This window comes from Entelurus aequoreus, linkage group LG05 (assembly GCF_033978785.1).
Source record: "Entelurus aequoreus isolate RoL-2023_Sb linkage group LG05, RoL_Eaeq_v1.1, whole genome shotgun sequence".
NCBI classification, from domain to species: Eukaryota; Metazoa; Chordata; class Actinopteri; order Syngnathiformes; family Syngnathidae; genus Entelurus; species Entelurus aequoreus.
Window position 1 is genome coordinate 56,920,838 of NC_084735.1, and position 27,450 is coordinate 56,948,287.

General features: G+C 40.8%; 1 protein-coding gene across 4 annotated transcripts in view; it reads right to left on the reverse strand.

Annotated features, from left to right (window-relative positions):
• The window catches only part of LOC133650788 (autism susceptibility gene 2 protein-like), a 686,155-nt gene that overhangs the window by 361,150 nt on the left and 297,555 nt on the right, over nt 1-27,450 (reverse strand). For 3 of the 4 annotated variants that reach the window (XM_062048437.1, XM_062048436.1, XM_062048435.1), the window contains exon 2: nt 23,560-23,586. The gene's annotated coding sequence lies outside the window, so the exon portion shown is untranslated. Of the gene's footprint in view, nt 1-22,434; nt 22,475-23,559; nt 23,587-27,450 lie in introns of those variants that run through there. The other variant, XM_062048438.1, reaches the window with a different exon arrangement.

A 27,450-nucleotide genomic window follows, 5' to 3' on the forward strand; every position in this document is an offset into this window, starting at 1 on the left:
ATCCTTCATCCGACGACGGTTCTGGTGGCCGTCTATGGCTTCAGACACTCGTGAGTTTATCGCCGCTTGTACAACATGCTCCCGCAATAAAGCTTCCCACAGACCTCCAGCGGGCCTCCTGTGCCCACTACCTGTCCCCGGCCGTCCCTGGTCCCACATCGCATTGGACTTCGTGACAGGATTCCCAGTGTCCCGAGGTAAGACTACTATCCTTACCATTGTCGATCGATTCTCGAAGGCTGCACATTTTGTTCCCCTCCCCAAGTTTCCCTCCTCCTCCAAGACTGCTGACCTCCTTGCTCTGCACATTGTAAAACAACACGGTATCCCGGTGGATATTGTTTCAGATCGTGGTCCCCAGTTCACTTCCCGGGTGTGGCAATCGTTTTGCAAGGGGATTGGGGCTACGGTCAGTCTCACCTCTGGGTATCATCCCCAGAGCAACGGTCAAGCAGAGAGGGCCAACCAATGCGTGGAGACCATGTTGCGTTGTGTTGCCGCTCGCCAGCCTGCCTCCTGGAGCAAGTACTTGCCATGGGTCGAGTATGCTTATAACTCCATGAAGAGCTCGGCCACCGGCATATCTCCCTTTGAGTGTTCCCTAGGATATCAGCCTCCTATGTTTTCCCAACAGGAGGTCGAAGCAGCAGTTCCGTCCACTCAAGCCCACATCAAACGCTGCCATAAAATTTGGAGGACCGCCCGGGATGCACTCTTGAAAGCCTTCGAAAGGATGCGCCATAGTGCTAACAGGCGCCGCATCCCGGCACCATCATACCAACCTGGACAACAGGTGATGTTACACGCCAAGGACCTCCATCTCCCAGGTACCGCCTCCCGGAAATTGGCACCTCAATATGTCGGGCCTTTTTCTGTGGAGGCCATTATCAATCCTGCCTCCATTAGACTGTCTCTCCGCCGCTTCTCTTAAGAGGCATCCCGTGTTCCATGTGTCACAGATCAAACCTGTAGCAGGGAGCTCTTTTTCACCCCCTACCCCTACCCCTCCCCTCCTAGGATCCTCGAGAGTGGTGACCCAGTATGGTCAGTCAAGGAGATCCTCAGGGTTCGTCGGCAAGGTAGGGGACTAGTGTACCTAGTAGACTGGGAGGGCTATGGACCAGAGGACCGATCATGGGTACCGGCCTCCTATCTTGCGGACCCCTCTCTGTTGGAGGATTTCTACCGGGCTCACCCTGGAGGGGGGCACTGTCATGGGGCGTGCACAATCAGCTGCTCCTTCGTCTGCACGTGCCGCAGGACACGCCCATACACACTCTGCTTCTGCTGCCACACACCAGCACAGCTGTGCGCAATCATCAACCGACGCACCTGCTGCTGATGACATCACTCCTCATAAAAGCCAGCGTGTCCAGAGAACCAACGCTGAGAACGTAGTCTCTGCTTGCAGTAAGCTTTCGTCTCTGGCTCCTCACCTTTGTTTGCTCGCTCCTTGTGACCTTCGACCCTTGTGCTCATTTGTTTCTTGTTTTCCCCAGTATTCCCTCCGTCGCCTTGGAAGTGAGCAGTGCGCCTCACTTCTCTGGACCCCTCTGGATTCTGATTTGCCTCCCTCTATCCTCGACCCCCACTTTGGACTTGGACCTCTGGACGCCCTCTCAGCCCCACGGACCCCCGCTTGTTTCACGGACTCCCCTACCTGCCTCGCCCTACTGAACTGGTCACCTTCTCACTCAACACGCACTTACAACAACCACTGGTAAATATTCATTGTAACGCTTCACATAGACCTGCAAACATACACAGTAGCATACACACTCCACCACATCATCAAGCTCTAAATAAACTATTGAGCTTATTCTTGCTGCTGTGTCTTCTCCTTCCCCGTCGAACACAACAATTGGCTCTCATAAAGCCTGCAGTGATTATTAATCAGTGATGAAGGGAATAAAAAGCAAACTGAATGCGCTGCGTTTCCCTAAAATGATCAAAATACGTAAATATTAAATATTATAAATGTGCCCGTTAGTACATTGCATATATATACTGCACAAAAATATAAACGTAACACTTTTGTTTTTGCTCCCATTTTTTGTGAGTTGAACTAAAATATCTAAAACATTTACTATATACACAAAATACCTAGTCCTCTCAAATATTGTTTACAAATCTGTCTCAATCTGTGTTAGTGAGCATTTCTTATTTGTCAAGATAATCCACCTCACAGGTGTGGCACATTAAGATGCTGATTCAACAGCATGATTATTGAGGCTGCCCATGATAAAAGGCCACACTGAAATGTGCAGTTTTGCTTTATTGGGGGTCCGTGGGGATCAGAAAAGCAGTCAGTATCTGGTGTGACCACCATTTGCCTTACTCAGTGCAACACATCTCTTTCGCATGGAGTTGATCAGGTTGTTGATTGTGGGCTGTGGAGTGTTGGTCCACTCCTCTTCAATGGCTGTGCAAAGTTGATGGATATTGGCAGGAACTGGAACATGCTGTCGTATACGCCGATCCACAGCATCCCGAACATGCTCAATGGGTGACATGTCCGATGAGTATGCTGACCATGTAAGTTCTGGGGTGCTTTCACCTTCCAGGAATTGTGTACAGATCCTCGCAACATGGGGCCGTGCATTGTCATGATGCAGCAGGAGATGATGGTTTCGGCTATATAGCACAACAATGGGCCTCAGGATCTCGTCACGGTATATCTGTGCATTCAAAGTGCCACAAATAAAATGCACTTGCCTTCGTTGTCCATAACATACGCCTGCCCATACCATAACCCCACCCCCATCATGGGCCACTCCATTCACATTGTCAACAGATATTCAATGCAAAGATGCGCCTGTCTTCAGATCCTTCAGCAAGTTTTGTAATCTGCACGGTCTTTCCCAGCTAATAGCGCTACCCACAAGGGTGTGTGATTCCACCCAATCAACCATAGATCTCATTCTCACTTCAGACCGGCCTAAAATAAAAAATAGTGGGGTCATGATCTGTGGTCTTAGCGACCACTATCTAACCTTCTGCACCCGTAAAATAGCTAAACCTAAAGCCAATGGCCACATAACAGCCCAATCCAGATCCCTCAAAAAATACTCCAATGACAATTTCAATTTAAAATTAGATGAGTGGGACTGGTCCCCTGTGCTCGCGAGCAGCCTGGTCGATGTTGCTTGGGATCGCTTCAAAACAGCGTTCCTAAAGATACTAAATGACATGCCTCCCGTGAAAACAGTCAGGATCAAAGCCCGCTCGGAACCATGGATGAATCCGGACCTATTAGCTGCCATAAAAGACAGAGACAGGAAATACTCTGAATACCAAAAATGTAAAACAGAAGTAGATAAACAACCCAATAATATCAACCTCAAATTACTCCTTTCAACTCTCAAAAAGCAATGCAATAAATTAAGAAATAAGTCAACCAACCTGACTAAATCCTTAAAAAAAAATTACATTAACGACAAAATAGAGGAAAACACAAATAAGCCACGTGAGCTCTGGAAAATTCTCAACAACCAGCTTCCTGGTTGCAGCCAGAAACTTAAAACAAGACTCACCAACATCAGCATCAAGGAGGGTGACTCCCTCATTACAGACAAAATGGAGGTAGCTAGCAGACTTAACATCTTTTTCACCAGCATAGCCGCAACTCTTGTCAACAAGCTGTCCCACCACTCTGGTCGCTTTGGTGTAGAACACATTAAAGCCTTCTACAGAAAGCTAGGAGTATCCAACGATGATTTCGAATTAGAAATGGTCACAGCTGATGAGGTGTTTAAAAAATTGAGCGCGCTCCACCCTAACAAGGCCACCGGCCTTGATAATATTCCCTCCAGAATCCTCAGGGACTCTGCCTCCATCATTGCCCCGATCATCACGCACATAATAAACCTATCAATTACAGAAGGCCAAGTACCAAAAGATTTTAAGATAGCAAGAGTAACTCCCCTCTTTAAAAAAGGAAGCAAATTGGAACCTGGCAACTACCGACCTGTTTCTATTCTCAGTTCCGTTTCGAAAGTAATGGAGAAAATAGTTTATGAACAGGTCGATAGTTACCTTGCCACTAATAAACTCATGTACAAATTCCAATCCGGCGTCAGAACTAACCACTCCACTGACACATGCCTTCTCTATCTGACCGACCACATCAAACATGAGGTGGACGCGGGCAAATACTGCGGCATGGTCATGCTGGACCTTCAGAAGGCCTTTGACACCGTTAACCACGCTATACTGTTGGATAAGCTCAGAGCAATCGGATTTAACAAAACCTCATGGAGCTGGATGCAATCTTACTTGGAGGGGAGGGAGCAGGTGGTAGAAGTGAACGGCACCGTGTCCCCCTCCCCCCCCTCTCTGTGAGCTGTGGAGTCCCCCAAGGCAGTATATTGGGACCTTTACTGTTCCTAATATACATAAACGACATGTCATCGGCATGCGACTGTGAATTGTTTTTGTTTGCGGATGACTCTGCCTTGCTGGTATCCGGCAAAGACAAGTCACAGGTGGAGAAAATCCTCAGTGCTGAGCTCTGTAGAACTTGCACCTGGCTCGCTGACAACAAGCTATCCATACACTTGGGTAAAACAGAATCCATCCTGTTTGGGTCCCACATCAAACTTAAGAAAGTCAATGACTTCACCATAAAAGTAGGTGACATTGTTATCACCAGGAAAGATGAGGTCACCTACCTAGGTTCCATTCTAGAGGCTAACCTTTCCTGTGATAAAATGGCAACCAAGGTAATCAAAAAGGTTAACCAACGAACGAGATTTCTCCACAGAATTTCCTCTCTGGTCAACAAAAGCACCTTGAGGATTCTGGCGGGAACTCTCGTTCAACCCTTTTTCGATTACGCATGCACCTCCTGGTACCCTAGCACCTCCAAAACCCTCAAATCTAAACTCCAAATATCTCAGAACAAGCTTGTCAGGTTACTTCTAGACCTCCACCCCAGATCCCACCTCACTCCTACCCACTTCTCTAAAGTGGGCTGGCTCAAGGTGGAGGACAGAGTTAAACAACTTGCACTGAGCCTAGTCTATAAAATCCGCTACACCTCCCTGATACCGAAGTACATGTCCACAACACCAGGGGGTGCTCCACTAACCACGTTAAACCCAGATTCCGAACTAACAAAGGTCTTAACTCATTCTCTTTCTATGCCACATCAATGTGGAATGCGCTCCCAACAGGTATACAAGAAAGGGCATCTCTATCCTCCTTCAAAACCGCAATAAAAGTTCACCTCCAGGCAGCTACAACCCTAAACTAACACCCTCCCCGGATTGCTAATAATCAAATGTAAACAATCAAATGCAGATACTTTTTCTTTTTTCTTATGCCTTCTGATCTCTCTCTCTCTCTTCTCTCTCTCTCTCTCTCTCTCTCTCTCTCTCTCTCTCTCTCTCTCTCTCTCTCTCTCTCTCTCTCTCTCTCTCTCTCTCTATGTCCACTACTTGATGTCCATATCCCCCCCCCCCCCCTCCACACCCCTGATTGTAAATAATGTAAATAATTCAATGTGATTATCTTATGTGATGACTGTATTATGATGATAGTATATATGATAGTATATATCTGTATCATGAATCAATTTAAGTGGACCCCGACTTAAACAAGTTGAAAAACTTATTCGGGTGTTACCATTTAGTGGTCAATTGTACGGAATATGTACTTCACTGTGCAATCTACTAATAAAAGTCTCAATAAATCAATCAAACATCAGCAAACCACACAATGCCACACACGCTGTCTGCCATCTGCACACCTGGGCAATACATTTAAATTTAATCATGCTAAGAAATGCACCTGGGGATTGGCTGATTGGCAACACTAAATTGGCCCTAGTGTGTGAACGTGAGTGTGAATGTCTGTCTATCCGTGTTGGTCCTGTGATGAGGTGGCAACTCGTCCAGGGTGTACCCAGCCCGAATGCAGCTGGGCAACCCCGAGAGGGGCAAGCGGTAGAAAATGGATGGATGGAAGTTTAATCAGCATCTTGCTATGACACACCTGTGAGGTGGGATAGATTATCCTGGTAAAGAAGAAATGCTCACTAACACAGATTTAGACAGATTTGGCAACAATATTTGAGAGGAATAGGTATTTTGTGTGTATATAGTAAAAGTTTTAGATCTTTGAGTTAAACTCATAAAAAATGGAAGCAAAAACAAAAATGTCACATTTATATTTTTGTTCAGTAAATATGTGTAATGACTTAGACTTAGACTTCCTTTTTATTGTCACTCAAATTTGAACTTTACAGCACAGATAAGAATGACATTTTGTTACATAAGCTCATGGTAGTGCAAGATAAAAAAAGCAATAAGGTGCATATATAAATAAATAAATATATATAAATAATATATATTTAATATATATATAAAATAAATAAATATATATAAATATATATAAATAAATAAATAGATTACTGTACAGATAAATATATTGCACTTTTCACATGCGTCCACGTTTATGGATGTATGTTATATTGTCTTTTTTTAATGTAATGTAATGTACTAATGGGCACATTTACAATAATACAGTTTAAATATATATCTTGAAGTTGTCACTGCTATTTTTTTTTCCCGACAAGCTCGAAAATAAACTTCATAAACATTATCTAGATTCACCGAGAACAACCACCCATTCTCCGATCAGTTCAGACTCTGCATAAAAAGCAAGCTTTTTATGTCACTGCTTGTCGCACGTCAGTTTTATTATGCACATGCCAAGGTTGTATGAAAATCATTTTATATCTTACCATTTTCATTTTTTGTGTTTCCTTATAGCCTGAGGGGAGTACCTCGCCCTCTGGCTGAGAGTTCGATTAATGCCTAAATAAGTACGTCCACCTCGTTGTACGTCACAACGTAGCCAGACTGCAAAACCCCAGCAAACAAAGGCCCTGTGTCTTAACCACGCCAAAGTGCATGGACTTTCCGATTTGATGCTTCTGACATGATGGTATGATTGACGAGTATCAGAAAAAGACCACATGTGTCCCCTTTTAATATATGCATACATTTTGTTTAGCCTTTTAAAGAAAATACTTGGCGCTAGTGTATGACTGTGAGTGTGAATGTTTGTCTGTCTGGCGACTACCACCCGAATGCAGCTGAGATAGGCTCCAACACCCCTGCGACCCTGAGAGGGATAAGCGGTAGAAAATTGATGGATGGACATGTCTCATAGCAAAAATATGCAAATAATACGCAAATAATAATATGATGTTATATTGACACACCCTTAACTGGCCGCACCCGCGCCGCCACAAATACAAAACCCAAAACCAGTGAAGTTGGCAAGTTGTGTGAATCTTAAATAAAAACAAAACACAATGATTTGCAAATCCTTTTCAACCTATATTCAATTGAATAGACTGCAAAGACAAGATACTTAACGTTCGAACTGGAAAATGTTGTTCTTTTTTGCAAATATTAGCTTAGTTGGAATTTGATGCCTGCAACATGTTTTAAAAAAAGCTTGCACAAGTGGCAAAACGACTGAGAAAGTTGAGGAATGCTCGTCAAACACTTATTTGGAAAATCCCACAGGTGAACAGGCTAATTGGGAACCGGTTGGTGCCATGATTGGGTATAAAAGCAGCTTCCATGAAATGCTCAGTCATCCACAAACAAGGATGGGGCAAGGGTCACCACTTTGTCAACAAATGCGTGAGCAAATTGTTTAAAAACAACATTTCTCAACCAGCTATTGCAAGGAATTTAGGGATTTCACCATCTATGGTCCGTAATATCATCAAAAGGTTCAGAGAATCTGGAGAAATCACTGCACGTAAGCAGCAAGGCTGAAAACCAACATTGAATGCTCGTGACCTTCGCTCCCTCAGGCTGCACTGCATCAAAAAGTGACATCAGTGTGTAAAGGATATCACCACATGGGCTCAGGAACACTTCAGAAAAAACACTGTCAGTAACTACAGTTGGTCGCTACATCTGTAAGTGCAAGTTAAAACTCTACTATGCAAGGCGAAAGCCATTTATCAACAACACCCAGAAACGCAGGCCGCTACCATACACACACTAAAGCTCATATCGTGTCACGTAGTAAAAATGATCAGGCCAATAATCAATTATTCCTTATCCCATTTTAGACATTTCCTCCAAGCTTCATTAAAATCCAAACAAACAACTTACTACAAACCCCGTTTCCATATGAGTTGGGAAATTGTGTTAGATGTAAATATAAATGGAATACAATGATTTGCAAATCCTTTTCAACCCATATTCAATTGAATGCACTACAAAGACAAGATATTTGATGTTGAAACATGTGCCAAAGTAGTTGGGAAAGGGCATGTTCACCACTGTGTTACATGGCCTTTCCTTTTAACAACACTCAGTAAATGTTTGGGAACTGAGGAGACACATTTTTAAGCTTCTTAGGTGGAATTCTTTCCCATTCTTGCTTGCAGTCTGGGGGTCTCCGTTGTGGTATTTTAGGCTTCATAATGTGCCACACATTTTCAATGGGGGACAGGTCTGGACTACAGGCAGGCCAGTCTAGTACCCACACTCTTTTACTATGAAGCCACGTTGATGTAACACGTGGCTTGGCATTGTCTTGCTGAAATAAGCAGGGGCGTCCATGGTAACGTTGCTTGGATGGCAACATATGTTGCTCCAAAACCTGTATGTACCTTTCAGCATTAATGGCACCTTCACAGATGTGTAAGTTACCCATGTCTCGGGCACTAATACACCCCCATACCATCACAGATGTTGGCTTTTCAACTTTGCGCCTTTAACAATCCGGATGGTTCTTTTCCTCTTTGGTCCGGAGGACACGACGTCCACAGTTTCCAAAAACAATTTGAAATGTGGACTTGTCAGTCCACAGAACATTTTTCCAATTTGTATCAGTCCATCTTAGATGAGCTCAGGCCCAGCGAAGCCAACAGCGTTTCTGGGTGTTGTTGACAAACGGTTTTCGCCTTGCATAGGAGAGTTTTAACTTGCACTTACAGATGTAGCGACCAACTGTAGTTACTGACAGTGGGTTTCTGAAGTGTTCCTGAGCCCATGTGGTGATATCCTTTACACACTGATGTCGCTTGTTGATGCAGTACAGCCTGAGGGATCGAAGGTCACGGGCTTAGCTGCTTACGTGCAGTGATTTCTCCAGATTCTCTGAACCTTTTGATGATATTACGGACCGTAGATGATGAAATCCCTAAATTCCTTGCAATAGCTGGCTGAGAAAGGTTTTTCTTAAACTGTTCAATAATTTGCTCACGCATTTGTTGACAAAGTGGTGACCCTCGCCCCATCCTTGTTTGTGAATGATTGAGCATTTCATGGAATCTACTTTTAATTAAATTATTAAATTAAAGTACCAATGATTGTCACACACACACTAGATGTGGTGAAATTTGTCCTCTGCATTTGACCCATCCCCTTGGGGAGCAGTGGGCAGCAGCGGCGCCGCGCCCAGGAATCATTTTGGTGATTTAACCCCCAACTCCAACCCTTGATGCTGAGTGCCAAGCAGGGAGGGAAACGGGTCCCATTTTTATAGTCTTTTATACCCAATCATGGCACCCACCTGTTCCCAATGTGCCTGTTCACCTGTGGGATGTTCCAAATAAGTGTTTGATGAGCATTCCTCAACTTTATCAGTATTTATTGCCACCTTTCCCAAATTCTTTGTCACGTCTTGCTGGCATCAAATTCTAAAGTAATGATTATTTGCACAAAAAAAATTGTTTATCAGTTTGAACATCAAATATATTGTCTTTGTAGCATATTCAACTGAATATGGGTTGAAAATGATTTGCAAATCATTGTATTCCGTTTATATTTACATCTAACACAATTTCCCAACTCATATGGAAACGGGGTTTGTACCTTTCTTATGCCACATAATTCTTGTTAATTGTTGTTTAGAAGCATAGCAAAGGGACCGTGGTGATCCACAGTCCCGTGTGAATACGCCTCAAAGGACGCAGGTATTTGCCTGTTATTGGATGGAAAGGAGCCGTGTAGGTCCATGACACCAGCTAACCTTGGACAAGGCTACTGGGACTCGGGGGTTATCCATCACTGTGGCAGCCCTGAGACCCAGACAGGGGGTAAAGCCGCAGAAGTTGCAGGGGGAGGGAGAAAAAAAAAATTGAATGCATGCACTCCACAGAGCGGTCATGTCATACTCGGTTATGGAAAATAATCCCAGAAGCCCGTAGTGCTAAAATGGAGCTGTAATGTTCTCTCCTCCTAACCCGTCCTGACAGCCGTGATGTACGACTACCATTAACGGAAAATATCACTTCAACTAACCCATGATCCGGGTCCGCTAAGGGTCATATTATCCACCAGGAAAAAAAAAAAACACTCCCCCAAAGTAAATACAAATTTCCTGCACTGACGGAGTACAAAGCCCTGGGGGGGGGGGCCCAGGGGGTGGGGGTTACCTATGAAAACGCAGCGCAGAGTGACAAGGAAGATAAAGTACTCGACAAATCACTGGCTGACAGGGTACTCTCGTGCAATCAGCCTCAGCTTCAACCTAGCGAGAACCCACTCAAGCCTGTAAACACTACTCTCCTCCTCTTTGGAGGGGGCAAAACACATCATCTTTTAACGCTGACAAGTTGCCTTTTCTATTACTCGGCTTGCGCACCGCGCCGCGTGGAGGATATAAACTGGTTTTATGTTTCGCGCCGCCAAGTCGTGGAGAAACACAACTTCTGCAGATCGTCTATAAAAGGAAGAGAAAAAAACAACAACATTTTATTTCATTTCAAGGACAAACAGGATCTGGTTCTAGAACGATGTTCTTACTGCAGGGCAATTACATTTTTTTTCCAAATCCGGCCCAGGCTTTTTTTGTATGTGGTTGGGTTGTCAAAAGTACAGATTCCAACACGCAAATATTACAAAAAAATGTCAGTATCATGAAAAGGGCTGGGTAAAATTTGAACAATTATGCCTGAGTGCAGCTGGGATAGGCTCTGTCACGGCAAATTTCTTCCCCCTACAAACCCCCCCCATTTACTTCCGGGGTCATTTCCTCTTACGTCATTTCCTCTATTTACGTCATTTCCAATTACGTCATTGACAGCGATCGAAATTAACCCCGAAGTAGTGTTGACCCGTGGAAAACGAATCAAACATCGTTTAATTCTCCGTCCTGTACGGTAGTCAAATGTGCAATGAGTATTTGTTCACATATGCATTCCCAAAGTAACACGATTTATGGTAAACATGAGTGCTGACGTAAAAACAACGAATGAAAGTAAAAAAATTTAAGTTCACATAAATGTCATTTTAATTTAGTTCACTTACACAGAGAACTAAAAAAAAACTGAATTTAACTAATACATTTAGTTTGAATAAAGTTCGATAATGTTGATTGATAATGAATTGACTTATTGTACACTGTTATTCATTTCCGCATATGTCCACGAGTCAAATGTGCAGTCAGGAATATCCTCAAGTTAATTTGTCCGATTAATACAGACGTTTTGTTAACGCTATATTATAAAAAAAATACAAAAAACAAGTATCCTTCCAGCGACGGGCAGTCAAAGCAGAAGTGCTATCGTAAGAGGAAATGACGTAAGAAGAAATGACCCCAGAAGTAAATGGGGGGGGGGGAAGGTTTTTGTAGGGGGAAGAAATTTGGCGTGACAGCTCCAATCCCCCTGCGACCCCGTAAAGATGGATGGAATCGAACCTACTCAGTGGCCTAGTGGTTAAAGCGTCTGCCCTGAGATCGGTAGGTTGTGAGTTCAAACCCCGGCCGAGTCATACCAAAGACTATACAAATGGGACCCATTACCTCCCTGCTTGGCACTCAGCATCAAGGCTTGGAATTGGGGGTTAAATCACAAAAAAATATTCCTGGGCGTGGCCACCGCTGCTGCCCACTGCTCCCCACACCTCACCCAGGAGGTGATCCAGGGGATGGGTCAAATGCAGAGAATAATTTTGCCACACCTAGTGTGTATGTGACAATCACTGGTACTTTAACTTTAACAAAATCTTTTAAACTTCACAATATTAATTCACAAGACATACGATGGGTAAAGTATCCAAAAGTGTACTCAAGAGTAGCATTACTTTAGAGCTTCTCAATTATTTTCTGTTTAGACCCTCCCAGGAAGAACAAAACATTTTGCGCATCCACACTCACCACCGCCACTATAAATAGAATGATTGTATTTTATTACATTGCTTATTCCATTATCTTTATTTCCTAATACTGTACATGTGAAGAGCAACGATAAAACCCAAATTTGGCCCCGGGGATTAATAAAGTATTTTTGGTTCTCTATATAATTTTTTACAAGAACACTTCAGTATAAAATTGTATTCTTGTCAACATTAAATAAAACAAAAAAAGAAAAAATAAATACATATAGATCTACTTAGAACAAAAAAATACTTTTATTAACATTGTTTGTGTTTAGTCCTTAACAGTCCACTACAGTATTTGAGAATAATTTCTATAGAGTAGTAATGTTTGACTCAAGGAAAAGTAAAAGGTAGTCATCCAAATAGTTATTTGAGTAAGTATTCAGTGAAGAAAAATAGCACCGTATTTTTTGGACTATAAGGCGGAAAAAACCCTTTCATTTTCTGAAAACTCGACGGTGCACATGTACGGAATTATTTTGGTTGTGCTTACCGACCTCGAAGCTCTTTTATTTGGTACATGGTGTAATGATAAGTGTGACCAATAGATGGCAGTCACACAAAAGAGAAATGTGTAGACTGCAGGAAGACTGAAGTAATATTACGTATATGTTCCACTGAAAATATAGAACATTACACCCCCTAGAGCGGGGGGGGGGGGGGGGGGTTACCCACAAATGCGGTCCTCTCCAAGGTTTCTCATAGTCATTCACACCGACGTCCCACTGGGGTGAGTTTTTCCTTGCCCGTATGTGGGCTCTGTACCGAGGATGTTGTTGTGGCTTGTGCAGCCCTTTGAGACACTTGTGATTTAGGGCTATATAAATAAACATTGATTGATTGATACACACGGCGCTCAAAAATCGATCAAAATGTTTTAGTACGACTTTGGTAACCTATGAAGCCGCACGGCTTGATGGATTGTACTGTGCTTCAACATACGAGTATTATTATGGTGTTTGTATAAGGTAAGACATATTATCTGGGGTTTTGTTTCACAGTATTATGCAAAAGCAACTTTTTTTTACCATCTGGTACCTGCTGATCTGTATTTGGGATCTGCATTAGTCCTGAAAATGTGCACACATTCGCCTTTGTAGTCCGTAGTCAATAAGTTTCTTCTTTTTCTCTATCTTCTTGTAATGATTCATCCTCCGCTGTTGCCATTTCTAATATAAAGTAATGTAAAATTCTTACTTATATCTGTCAGTAAACTTGCCATGAAAGCGCTAAAACATACCGGTGTAGTGAGTGTATATTATTCACCCAAGGAACTTTAGTTATTAGAGAGTTCCGGTTGGACGGTTTTTCACGGGACACATTTCCGGCGTTGTTATTGCACTAGTGAGCCCCGGATGAGTAGATGCTGCTACGTTATTGATTTAAGTCAAGTCTGAATGTCATTAAAAAAGTTAGCTCCATCTTTTGACACTTCTTCCACACCCGTCCTTGCACGCTACACCGCTACAACAAAGATGACGGAGAAAAGATGCTGTCAAAGGTGTGCCACGTAAATAAGACCACCCACAAAACTGCACATCCGGAAGCAACTGTCAGAAAGCGACTTGAAAATTATCTGTAAAACATAATCCATGCAACATTTGGACCAAAGAACATGTTATGTAGACCACAAGATAGTTTTACATTTAGAAAAAAAACTAAAATATGAGCCTGTAATGCGCCTTATAATCCGGTGCACCCAAAGGTCCAGAAAATACAGTAACTGGTGAGTAACTTGATTTATTTAGTAATTGTGTTTAATGATACTTGCAATACAACCGTCGTTTGTGCGTGTGCGTGTGTGTGTGCCTGTGCATGAGACAGACAGTACTACAATGTATGTTCTCCAAAAGATGCACACTTTAGCATATCTGCAGCTAAAACATTAAAAAACAAAACATCTACAACTTAACACACCATGTTTTCTTTAGTTGGAAGTGGAATTCCTGTTGGCTGAAATGTGAACCTTTCTACTGACACAGATGACAGTGCATGATATAAATGTTCTTTTTCATGGTTTGTAAGGAGTTGTGATGTAATGTCACTTTTTACAGTGTTTAGTTTAAGAGCGGTCATGGGAGTGCCAGACTCCGTTTGATTGGTGAAATGGAGTCATGTGACAGTGCCCGCTGGAAGAAGTCTCTTTAACCACACGTATTAAGAAAGTCAATGACTTCACTATAAAAGTGGGTGACATTGTTATCACCAGGAAAGATGAGGTCACCTACATAGGTTCCATTCTAGAGGCTAATCTTTCCTGTGATAAAATGGCAACCAAGGTAATCAAAAAGGTCAACCAACGAACAAGATTTCTCTATAGAATCTCCTCTCTGGTCAACAAAAGCACCAATGAAGATTCTGGCGGGAACTCTCGTTCAATCCTTTTTCGATTACGCATGCACCTCCTGGTACCCTAGCATCTCAAAAAACCCTAAAATCTAAACTCCAAACATCCCAGAACAAGCTTGTCAGATTACTTTTAGACCTCCACCCTAGATCCCACCTCACTCCTACCCATTTCTCCAAAGTGGGCTGGCTCAAGGTGGAGGACAGAGTAAAACAACTTGCACTGAGCATAGTCTATAAAATCCGCTACACCTCCCTGATACCGAAGTACATGTCAAACTACTTCCTTAACGTAAATGACCGCCATAACCACAACACCAGGGGGAGCTCCACTAACCACGTTAAACCCAGATTCCGAACTAACAAAGGTCTTAACTCATTCTCTTTCTATGCCACATCAATGTGGAATGCACTCCCAACAGGTATAAAAGAAAGGGCATCTCTATCATCCTTCAAAACCGCAATAAAAGTACACCTTCTGATCTCTCTCTCTCTCTCTCTCTCTCTCTCTCTCTCTCTCTCTCTCTCTCTCTCTCTCTCTCTCTCTCTCTCTCTCTCTCTCTCTCTCTCTCTCTCTCTCTCTCTCCCTCTCTCTCTCTCTCTCTCTCTCTCCTTGCTGTACATATCCTACCAAGTCAGACCTACACTGTTCCAATATCCATTTCTCTGTTTTCAATTGTTGATGACTGATGATAACAACCAAACCTACCCCCCCCCCCCCCCCCCCCCACCCTCCACACCCTGGATTGTAAATAATGTAAATAATTCAATGTGATTGTCTTGTGTGATGACTGTATTATGATGATAGTATATATCTGATAGTATAGATCTGTATCACGAATCAATTTAAGTGGACCCCGACTTAAACAAGTTGAAAAACTTATTCGGGTGTTACCATTTAGTGGTCAATTGTACGGAATATGTACTTCACTGTGCAACCTACTAATAAAAGTCTCAATCAATCAATCAAACCAACCAAAACAATTCTTCTTTGCAAGCGGTAATCAATAGATTATAAATAAATATAATAATGATATCAATAAATGACCAATTGGAATGATAGTCAATTTAAATGTTAAAGTAGTATTATAATACTCAAGTAAAAGTAAAAAGAATGTTGCATTAAAACTACTCTGACGAGTCCAGTTTATACAAATTGTTATTTAAGTAAATGTGAAGGAGTAAATGTTGCACGTTATCATCCACCTTTCAGCGCCGCCCCCTGGTAGTCTTGTGCGCGAGGCAGTGGCAGCCAATTCACAGTATGCTAACGTTAGCTTCCAACAACAAGATATCTGTAACTGAGAGTCTTGTAAAGTGACTGAGGATGTGGCAAAAAAGTCGTAACTCGGGTCACTTTACAAATCTCCTTGAACGCAGAGATGTTGTCAAGTGTGCCATAAAAAAACAAGCACACACTTCCAGTCTTCACAATACAATTGCTCTGTCTGACAGTGCTAACAAAATAAGAGTCCCCAAAAATTAGCTTACATATTCAGTGTTATTATTTTGTACTTGAAGAAACAACACCTTTGTGCAATTTGTAGTAATGGAATATTGTAATATATACTATATTGCCAAAAGTATTTGGCCACCCATCCAAATGATCAGAATCAGGTGTCCTAATCACTTGGCCCGGCCACAGGTGTATAAAATCAAGCACTTAGGCATGGAGACTGTTTCTACAAACATTTGTGAAAGAATGGGCCGCTCTCAGGAGCTCAGTGATTTCCAGCGTGGAACTGTCATAGGATGCCACCTGTGCAACAAATCCAGTCGTGAAATTTCCTCGCTCCTAAATATTCCAAAGTCAACTGTCGGCTTTATTATAAGAAAATGGAAGAGCTTGGGAACAACAGCAACTCAGCCACGAAGTCGTAGGCCACGTAAACTGACAGAGAGGGGTCAGCGGATTCTGAAGCGCATAGAGCAAAGAGACTTTATGCACAGTCAGTTGCTACAGAGCTCCAAACTTCATATGACATTCCAATTAGCCCACGTACAGTACGCAGAGAGCTTCATGGAATGGGTTTCCATGGCCGACCAGCTGCATCTAAGCCATACATCACCAAGTCCAATGGAGAGCACGGGATGCAGTGGTGTAAAGCAAGTTGCCACTGGACTATAGAGCAGTGGAGACGCGTTCTCTGGAGTGATGAATCACACTTTTCCATCTGGCAATCTGATGGAGGAGTCTGGGTTTGGAGGTTGCCAGGAGAACAGTACATTGTCCTGTGCCGAGTGTGAAATTTGGTGGAGGAGGAATTATGGTGTGGGGTTGTTTTTCAGGAGTTGGGCTTGGCCCCTTAGTTCCAGTGAAAGGAACATTGAATGCTCCAGGATACGAAAACATTTTGGACAATTCCATCCTCCCAACCTTGTGGGAACAGTTTGGAGCGAGCCCCTTCCTCTTCCAACATGACTGTGCAGCAGTGCACAAAGCAAGGTCCATAAAGACATGGATGACAGAGTCTGGTGTGGATGAACTTGACTGGCCTGCACAGAGTCCTGACCTGAACATGATAGAACACCTTTGGGATTAATTAGAACGGAGACTGAGAGCCAGGCCTTCTCCACCAACATCAGTGTATGACCTCACCAATGCACTTTTGGAAGAATGATCGAAAATTCCCATAAACACACTCCGCAACCTTGTGGACAGCCTTCGCAGAAGAGTTGAAGCTGTAATAGCTGCAAATGGTGGACCCACATCATATTGAACCCTATGGGCTAGGAATGGGGTGGCACTTCAAGTTCATATGTGAGTCCAGGCAGGTGGTCAAATACTTTTGGCAATATAGTGTATAATAAATTATTGTAAGTATTTTTTGTTTTTTGTTTTTGTTTTGTTGTTTGTCTATGCATGTTGCAAATGTATGCGCGGTATGTATTATTTACTGCTAATTTTAGTTTTTTGTTGGGTTGCGCTGAGGTGGCAGCTGGTTGCATCAGCTCTGCGCTCTTTTAATATTTTGTATGTCCTTTGTGTTCTTTAATGTCTACGATGCAACCACATACAGATCTTCTAGAAGGTATTCAAAATGCTTCACTTTTCCCACATTTTCTTATGTTACAGTCTTTTTCCAAAATGTAATAAATTCATTGTTTTCCTCAAAATTCTACACACAGTATGTCACAAACTGTCGTTACAGGTTTGGTATGTTCTTGTGTTGCGTTTTATTCTGTATCTGTTTCCTGTCCACCGCTCTTATTTATTTTCACTTCCTGTTTAGTTGCAGCACTCTGGCCTGAGCGCTGTTTACTAGGGCTGCAAATCTTTGGGTGTCCCACGATTCAATTCAATATCGATTCTTGGGGTCACGATTCGATTCAAAATCAATTTTTTTTCGATTGAACGCAATTCTCGATTCAAAAACGATATTTTCCCGATTCAAAAGGATTCTCTATTCATTCAATACATAGGATTTCAGCAGGATCTACCCCAGTCTGCTGACATGCAAGCAGAGTAGTAGATTTTTTGTAAAAAGCTTTTATAATTTTAAAGGACAATGTTTTATCAACTGATTGCAATAATGTAAATTTGTTTTAACTATTAAATGAACCAAAAATATGACTTATTTTATCTTTGTGAAAATATTGGACACAGTGTGTTGTCAAGCTTATGAGATGCGATGCAAGTGTAAGCCACTGTGACACTATTGTTCTTTTTTTTATTTTGTTATAAATGTCTATTGATAATGTCAATGAGGAATTTTTAATCACTGCTATGTTGAAATTGTAACTAATATTGATACTGTTGTTGATAATATTCTTTTTTTTTTCACTACTTTTGGATTGTTCTGTGTCGTGTGTTCTAAGTGTTGCTGGGTCGGGTTTGGTTTTGGAATTGGATTGCATTGTTATGGTATTGCTGTGTATTGTTTTGTTAGATTGATTAATTTAAAAAAATAATAATAAATTAAAAAACTAAATAAAATAAAAATAATAAAAAATAAAAAATACATCGATTTTTTAAAAATGAGAATCGATTCTGAATCCCACTACGTGAGAATCGCGATTCGAATTTGAATCGATTTTTCCCCACACCCCTACTGTTTACCTCACCTTTCCCTGATTGGAAACCTGAGCACACCTGTTCATGGTTTCCAATCAGGCTTCTTTATAAGCCAGCCTGCCCTGCAGTCAGGGTTGGAAGATTTTCTCGGTTGTGTATTGACAAGACTTCTGTTATTGCTAATTACTTGTGATATTTTGTAATACTTGACATACTTAAAAATACTATTACCTGCATGTCACCACCTGTCTCCTGCTGCTTGGTGTCACAACTACAGACGTCATACCCGAGCATGACACAATACCCCATAATGACAACTCAAATAAGCATTCACAGCCTTTGCTCAATACTTTGTTGATGCACCTTTGGCAGCAATTACAGTCTCAAGTATTTTTGAATGCGACGCCACAATGTTGGCACACCTTTCGTTGGGCAGTATCAGAATCAGAGTCAGAATAGTTTTATTGCCATTGTTTGAGAACGGGTTCACAAACTAGGAATTTTTCTTGGTGCAATCGTGCAACATAAAACACATATAACACATATTTGGTAATAAAAAGCAGCACCTCTCAAGCTACATCAGGTTGGATGGGGAGAGTTGGTTTTCATCCAGGATGTTTTTGTAAATTGCTGCATTCATACTTCCCTCTATCTTGACTATTCTCCCAGTTCCCATCCCCACAGCATGATGCTGCCACCACCACACTTCACTGTAGGGATGGTATTGGCCTGGTGATGAGCGGTCCCTGGTCTCTTGTATATACGACGCCTGGCATTTACGCCAAAGAGTTCAATCTTTGTCTCATCATTTGTTTTGTCAATGATCTGAGAGTCTTTCAGGTGCATCTTAGAGAAATCATTGTTGACGTAGATGCTCATATCTGCTGTACAGAATGGCTTTAGCAAAGCAAAAGTGTGGTATACTTCTCTTGGATTGGATTTATTTAATGTTTGGCACAGCCGGACCGAAATAGGAGGGGATAGAAAGAAGACAAAAAAGCAAGAGAGGGAAAAATTGAATGAATGAAATTGCGGGGACAAGAGGAGGATAAGACTGAGAGACATCAGCAAATACGATATGTACAACTATGATATGAAAAGTGATAGCAAAGCAGCAGTTAGTGAATTAATATTAATAACACAAAATTACAATGAATATTAATAATTAAGGCAAAAAATAAAAAAAATTACAATACCAATATAAATAACACTATTGGTAATGAATAATAATAATAATAATTACCTCTATTATTAACATTACAATCGCTTTAAATGAAACAATAAATTAATGTAATGAATAATTGAATTACAAAAGAAAGCAGACAAAAAGGGGGCTAGAAAGAGGAGCGGACTCTATTAACTTTATAGATTGTAATGGTAAAACTAGGTTAAGCATTAGCAGTGTGCCGTGTTTTTACCCAGTTTCCCCGGGGGGTTACATTAATATAAGTTTGATGAAACGTGATTATATGCATGAGTGTATACAGTATATGTATGTGCATGTGTATGTACTAGGGGTGTGGGAAAAAATCGATTCGAATTCGAATCGCGATTCTCAGGTTCTGCGATTCAGAATCGATTCTCATTTTTAAAAAATCTATTTTTTTGTTTTTTTTATTTATATATTTGTATTTTTTAATTTATTTTTTATTTTTTTAATTAATCAATCCAACAAAACAATACACAGCAATACCATAACAACGCAATCCAATTCCAAAACCAAAAAACCCAGCAACTCTCCCAACTGCAATAAACAGAGCAATTGAGAGGAGACACAAACACGACACAGAACAAACCAAAAGTAGTGAAACAAAAATGATTATCATCAACAACAGTATCAATATTAGTTACAATTTCAACATAGCAGTGATTAAAAATCCCTTATTGACATTATCATTAGACATTTATAAAAATTAAAAAAAAGAACAATAGTGTCACAGTGGCTTACACTTGCATCGCATCTCATAAGCTTGACAACACACTGTGTCCAATATTTTCTCAAAGATAAAATACGTCATATTTTTGGTTCATTTAATAGTTAAAACAAATTTACATTATTGCAATCAGTTGATAAAACATTGTCCTTTACAATTAGAAAAGCTTTTTACAAAAAATCTACTACTCTGCTTGCATGTCAGCAGACTGGGGTAGATCCTGCTGAAATCCTATGTATTGAATGAATAGAGAATCGTTTTGAATCGGGAAAAAATAGTTTTTGAATCGAGAATTGTGTTGAATTGAAAAAAAATCTATTTTGAATCGAATCGTGACCCCAAGAATCGATATTTAATCGAATCGTGGGACACCCAAAGATTCACAGCCCTAGTATGTACATTATATATGTATGTTTGTACAGGGAATGTGCGTGTGGATGTATGTACCATATGTGTATATGTATGTATGTGCTATGTATGAATGTACGCATGTACAATATATTTGTCTCCCAGTATGTGCAGGAGCTAAATTACGGCCCCGGCCACCCAGAAAGCTCAACCCAAAACAGCAGGTGCAGTGCCCAGGCAACAAGGGACCACAGGCCCCACGCAGGCAGGCCGGCCAGAGACTGGATCCCCAGGACTGGGCCCACCGTGCCGCCGGGCAGGCCAACAGCAGGCCGTAAACAGACACGTCCGGCAGGGGACAAGGCACGGGAGAAGCAGGAGACGACCAGCCCCCAAACCAGCAAGAGAATACAGCAATGTTCCCCCTAGTTTTTCATGTGTGTGAGCAAACGCATTATCTCTGGGCATTCAGTGGAGCACCTGTCTCAAACCTGACATCATAACAATTCGAATGTCTCATTATAATAATGAAATGACAGCAGTAATTTTTATTCGACTGTTTTCTAATATAGGTGATTTGGCCCCCATTACAATAAAAATATTCAAAAAATATTGTTTTTCATAAGCTCTGTACTTGTATTGTATGTCTGGTTGGGGGTCCAACCTTTGTAAACAAAAAGACTAAATTAACAAGTTTTACATGCAGATATTTGTGAAACATAATGTCACTAGTCAGTATGCTCTTTTCAACGGTCTCAACTGTGGTGTTATAAAGTCGATCCATTCATTGATCATTCAGAGGGTAAACCTAAACGGCGATGGTCACATGACCGTAGCGGCAGAGGTGACATGCTCACCGGAAAGTGTACAAGCATCCAATTAGGACGAACAAACGATTCAGATTGTGTACTTATAATTCACTCTGTTACTTGAACAGGCAGTTAATCAATGACAGGAAGGTGTTGTCGTCGCAGTTATAAAGTGAGTGAATTAATCAGTGGAGGTTCTACGGCAAAACATGTTCTCTCCTGCTCTCAGAAAGAAAAAGGAATTACCTCAAAGGCAGGAACAATTTCAATCCACACAGTTGAGTATCGTCTCAATCAAAGCAGCAGCTTTGTCTAAACAAGACGAGCAAAGGCATTGCAAAATGCTCGGAGTGGATCTAGCTTGATTACATCGCGTCCTACAATAACACATACAGTATTTGCTGAAAAACATATCAAAATAAACATGTTTGGAACCAATAATGTATTGAATAACTTATTTGTAACCAACATAACAGCCATTGATCAAATACCTTTTTTATAATGTCAGAAAATAATGTTTTAATGGGCTGTCTTGTAGACTACAAAAGTGTTCAAATGATATATAAAGTAAATAATGATATGCTTTCAGAAGTGATCCAGAATACCTGTTTTAGATACGAACCAACAGATATGAACTAAGAAGTATTTATAAGCACTCAAAAGCAAATGTAGGAACAAATGTAAAACAAATTAGTAAATCACAATTAGAAATTAAAATGTGTATTTGGAGGAGGGCGTGGTCGGTGCGCCTCCTGCAGAATGAGGTGTGTATGGCCGGCCTCGAAGCCAGCGACAGGTGAGTGGATTGCCCAGCTGGGGCTGGTTATCTAATCACCTGTCACCTTTATTAGCAGCAGCCGGACCGAGACACGTGTTGTTGGAGTTAGAGCCAGAGAGAAACACACGCACAGAGACAGAACGAGGAAGAGCAGAGACACGCCGGACTGGAAAGACCTAGATATATTGCTGGAAAGCCATCCATACTTGTGTGTATGTCAATAAAAACTTGCTCAACCCTGTATACCGGGCTCAAGACAGACCTATTGGCCTCAGGAGAACCCTCCACAAGCAAAGACGTTCACAGTGTAGCATACTTCATTTATTTATAAACCTATGTAAAAACAGGAATAATTGCCTCCTTTATCACAGTTAATTGGTTCTGAGCCTGACCGTGGCAGTAGTAACTATTAATGATGAATTACATATCTTTATAGCTAGAACATACACAACTTGTTAACAACATTATACATATATGTTTTACATCACGAGAGCCCTACAGACATGAAACAAACACCCACATAATCGCCTTTACACTCTTTTAATCGAATACAGTAATGCTCTTGAGGCTGAGCCAATCAGTGACCACGATACTGAACAGCTCGCTTTGATGGGTTTTCAATTAGCCATGTGTATGTTTGAAAAATGTTTAATTTAGACAAACAACATATAAGAATGATGTGGTGAGAGATTACTGTACACATTGTGTGCAACATACACAATATGTCTTGTACTGTACCATTTATATTTTCAGAAACATAAGAAGTGTAGGCAAAATAGGCTACTGCTTTTAGCCTACACCTTTTCAGTGACAGAAATGTGTTCTTGTTTTGTCTTTTTGGAAAAAAATATACACAATGTTGTATATTAATGCATGTACTTGACAAACAATATGTTAAACTGTCATGTATTAACTGTAAATTCACTCTTAATGATAATAATAATAATAATCCCTAAACTATATAGGACAGTGTTCAATGCAAAGTGTTGACTGTGATTGTGCAAATTATTACGTCACACTAAAGTCCGACAGACAGCAGACTAAAAGATGGATAATTAATGTGTAACTAGTAATTGAAGCATGGTAGTAGTTAATAAGCTTGTAATTACATCTGGTAAATAACATCAGGCTGTTATCTAAATTTAATTGAGGCACATGAAACATTATTTAGAATAAACGTCAGTCTTACCTTGTCGTTCTCGCTCTCTGTGTCACACTGCAACAGAAAGAAAAGCGATGCTGATACCGATTGCATTTAAATCAAACGTGTCAAATACACAAACAAACATGGCGACCCTTCTCTCAGTATTGGGGAGGCGTTTTGCATGAAGAAGCATGTGTAAAATGTCAATTAAAGGGGCTGATTGCAACATTTACACAGATGCCTGCACTAACTTTCCAATTTATTTTAAGCGTTATATCCCACCCTCTTAGGCTTCTAAGACGTGATGACGTACGTACATAACTAATTGCTAATCATAGCAATTTGTATAGTTAGCGTTAGCTGTCATTGAATGTATATTATATCATAACAACAACAACACGACTGCAAATTGTTTGTTGCTTCTCTTGGAACCAGTTGTATTACATGAACTTAGTAATGGTGAAAAATTCAGACAATTGTAAAACAAATGTGTGCCATTAGACCAGGTAACCTGAGCTAGCCAATGGTTTTTAAAAAAAATGTTTTGCTTTGAAAAATGTAACTGTGAGCAAGTTGCAAACAGCACCTTTAATGAACGACGGGTGCTTGATATGCAATTTTACTGCATATCCCGAGCCCCTTCCTGCTCCGTCAATGATACAAGTGTAAGGGAAAATGTCCCTACGTAGGATGAGACTGAAGTTAGTTTCTATTGCCAGCCTCCGATTGGAATGGTGGACAATATTGATAGTCGATACCAGATGATACTTTTTACTTGAAATGTGATGATTGAATCATATTGTCCATGGTGCAAAATAATGACAAAAAACAACAATGTCACAAAAATATGAACATACATGTTGTTTAAAGGCCTACTGAAATGAGATTGTCTTATATAAACGGGGATAGCAGGTCCATTCTATGTGTCATAGTTGATCATTTCGCGATATTGCCATATTTTTGCTGAAAGGATTTAGTAGAGAACATTGACGATAAAGTTCGCAACTTTTGGTCGCTGATAAAAAAGCCTTGCCTGTACCGGAAGTAGCGTGACGTCACAGGTTGTGGAGCTCCTCACATCTGCACATACACAATCACGGCCAGCAGCAGCGAGAGCGATTCGGACCGAGAAAGCGACGATTACCCCATTAATTTGAGCAAGGATGACAGATTCGTGGATGAGGAAAGTGAGAGTGAAGGATTAGAGGGCAGTGGAAGCGATTCAGATAGGGAAGATGCTGTGAGAGGTGGGTGGGACCTGATATTCAGCTGGGAATGACTAAAACAGTAAATAAACGCAAGACATATATATACTCTATTAGCCACAACACAACCAAGCTTATATTTAATATGCCACAAATTAACGCATAACAAACACCTCCCCCCTCACGTCCATATAACCCGCCAATACAAATCAAACACCTGCGTATCCAACTCAAAGTCCTCCTGGTAAGAGTCTATGTTGTCCCAGTTCTCCACAGGCCAATGGTAAAGCTTGACTGTCATCGTTCGGGAATGTAAACAATGAAACACCGGCTACGACGTAGCCGCTACGTGTTTGTGTTGCTGCAGCCGGCCTCTAATAAACCGCTTCCCACCTACAGCTTTCTTTTTTGCTGTCTTCATTGTTCATTAAACAAATTGCAAAAGATTCACCAACACAGATGGCCAGAATACCGTGGAATTTTGCGATGAAAACAGGCGACTTAATAGCTGGCCACAATGGTGTCCCAAAATGTCCGCTACAATCTGTGACGTCATGCGCAAACGTCATCATACCGAGACGTTTTCAACCGGAAGTTTAGGGGAAAATTTAAAATTGCACTTTATAAGTTAACCCGGCCGTATTGGCATGTGTTGCAATGTTAAGATTTTATCATTGATATATAAACTATCAGACTGCGTGGTCGGTAGTCGTGGGTTTCAGTAGGCCTTTAAAGAATCAATCAATCAATCGATGATTTTGGTTTGTGAACCCTTTAATTGGTGAACGTATAAAAAAAGGACACATTTAACCCTTTATTATCGGTAGTCAAGGTTTGGATCAAAAACCACTATACTTCGACATCTCAAATCTGAACTAGATTATCCCATGGACCCCGAAGATTCACAAAAAATACAGTTTGATTTGTGAAACCTTTATTCTATTTGTGAAAATGCAAAAAAAAGGACACAATTACCGTATTTTTCGGATCACAGGGCGCACCGGATTAAAAGGCGCACTGCCGAGGTCTATTTTCATACAAAAGGCGCTCTGGATGAATACCACATTTGATGGTAGCGAAAACGAAGAAGCTTATGACCACGGTGTCGGCACGGACTACGATGGCGGACGCACGCACATTTTCAGGACTTATGCAGATCCCAAATACACATCAGCAGGTACCAGAAGGTAAGAAAAGTTGGTTTTGCATAATATTGCGAAACAAAACACCAGGTAATATTTCTGCTAATAGGTGCCATTTTGCGGTCCTTATACACACACCATAATAATACTCGTATGTTTAATGTGCCGGCAATTTATTAAGCGGTGCGGCTTCATAGCTTACCAAAGTAGTACTAAAAACCTTTAGACAGATTTTTGAGCGCCGTGTGTAATGTTCTATATTCTCAATGGAACATTTAAAGGCCTACGGAAACCCACTACTACCGACCACGCAGTCTGATAGTTTATATATCAATGATGAAATCTTAACATTGCAACACATGCCAATACGGCCGGGTTAGATTAGTAAAGTGCAATTTTAAATTTCCCGCGAAATATTCTGCTGAAAACGTCTCTGTATGATGACGTTTGCGCGTGACGTCACGGATTGTGCGGACATATCGGGACAGCATTGTGGCGCACTGTCGATATTTGAGAAAATAAAAGGATTTGAAGTACGCCTTATAGTCTGAAAAATACGGTAATCCTTTTTAGTTATGTTAACAACATGAGTCTAGGTCCAGATTAAAAACAACATTACTTAAAGGGGAACTGCACTTTTTTTGTAATTCTGTCTATCATTCACAGTACTTATGTGAGACAAGAAAACATGTTTTTTTTTCTTTTTTTTATGCATTTGAACTCGTAAATAAACGCCAGCAAAAGTCAGCTATGGAGCCTAGGAGAGTCACTCTATTCTGCCTATAAAGCGAATATCAACGTTTTATATGGTAAATGGGTTATACTTGTATAGCGCTTTTCTACCTTCAAGGTACTCAAAGCGCTCTGACACTATTTCCACTAGAGATGTCCGATAATATCGGTATCGGCCGATAAATGCTTTAAAATGTAATATCGAAAATTATCGGTATCGGTTTTTTATTATCAATATCGTTTTTATTATTTTTTTTAATATATTTTTTTATTTTTATTAAATCAACATAAAAACACAAGATACACTTACAATTACTGCACCAACCCAAAAAACCTTCGTCCCCCATATACACTCATTCACACAAAAGGGTTGTTTCTTTCTGTTATTAATATTCTGGTTCGTACATTATACATCAATATATATCAATACAGTCTGCAAGGGATACAGTCCATATGCACACATGATTGTGCGTGCTGCTGGTCCACTAATAGTACTAACCTTTAACAGTTAATTTGACTTATTTTCATTAATTACTAGTTTCTATGTAACTGTTTTTATATTGTTCTACTTTCTTTTTTATTCAAGAACATGTTTTTAATTTATTTATCTTATTTTATTTTATACATTTTTAAAAAAAGGACCTTATCTTCACCATACCTGGTTGTCCAAATTAGGAATAATAATGTGTCAACTCCACGACTGTATATATGAGTATTGGTTGATATTGGTATCTGTAATTACAGAGTTGGACAATATAGGAATATCGGATATCGGCAAAAAGCCATGATCGGACATCCCTAATTTCCACATTCACCCATTCACACACACATTCACACACTGATGGCGGGAGCTGCCA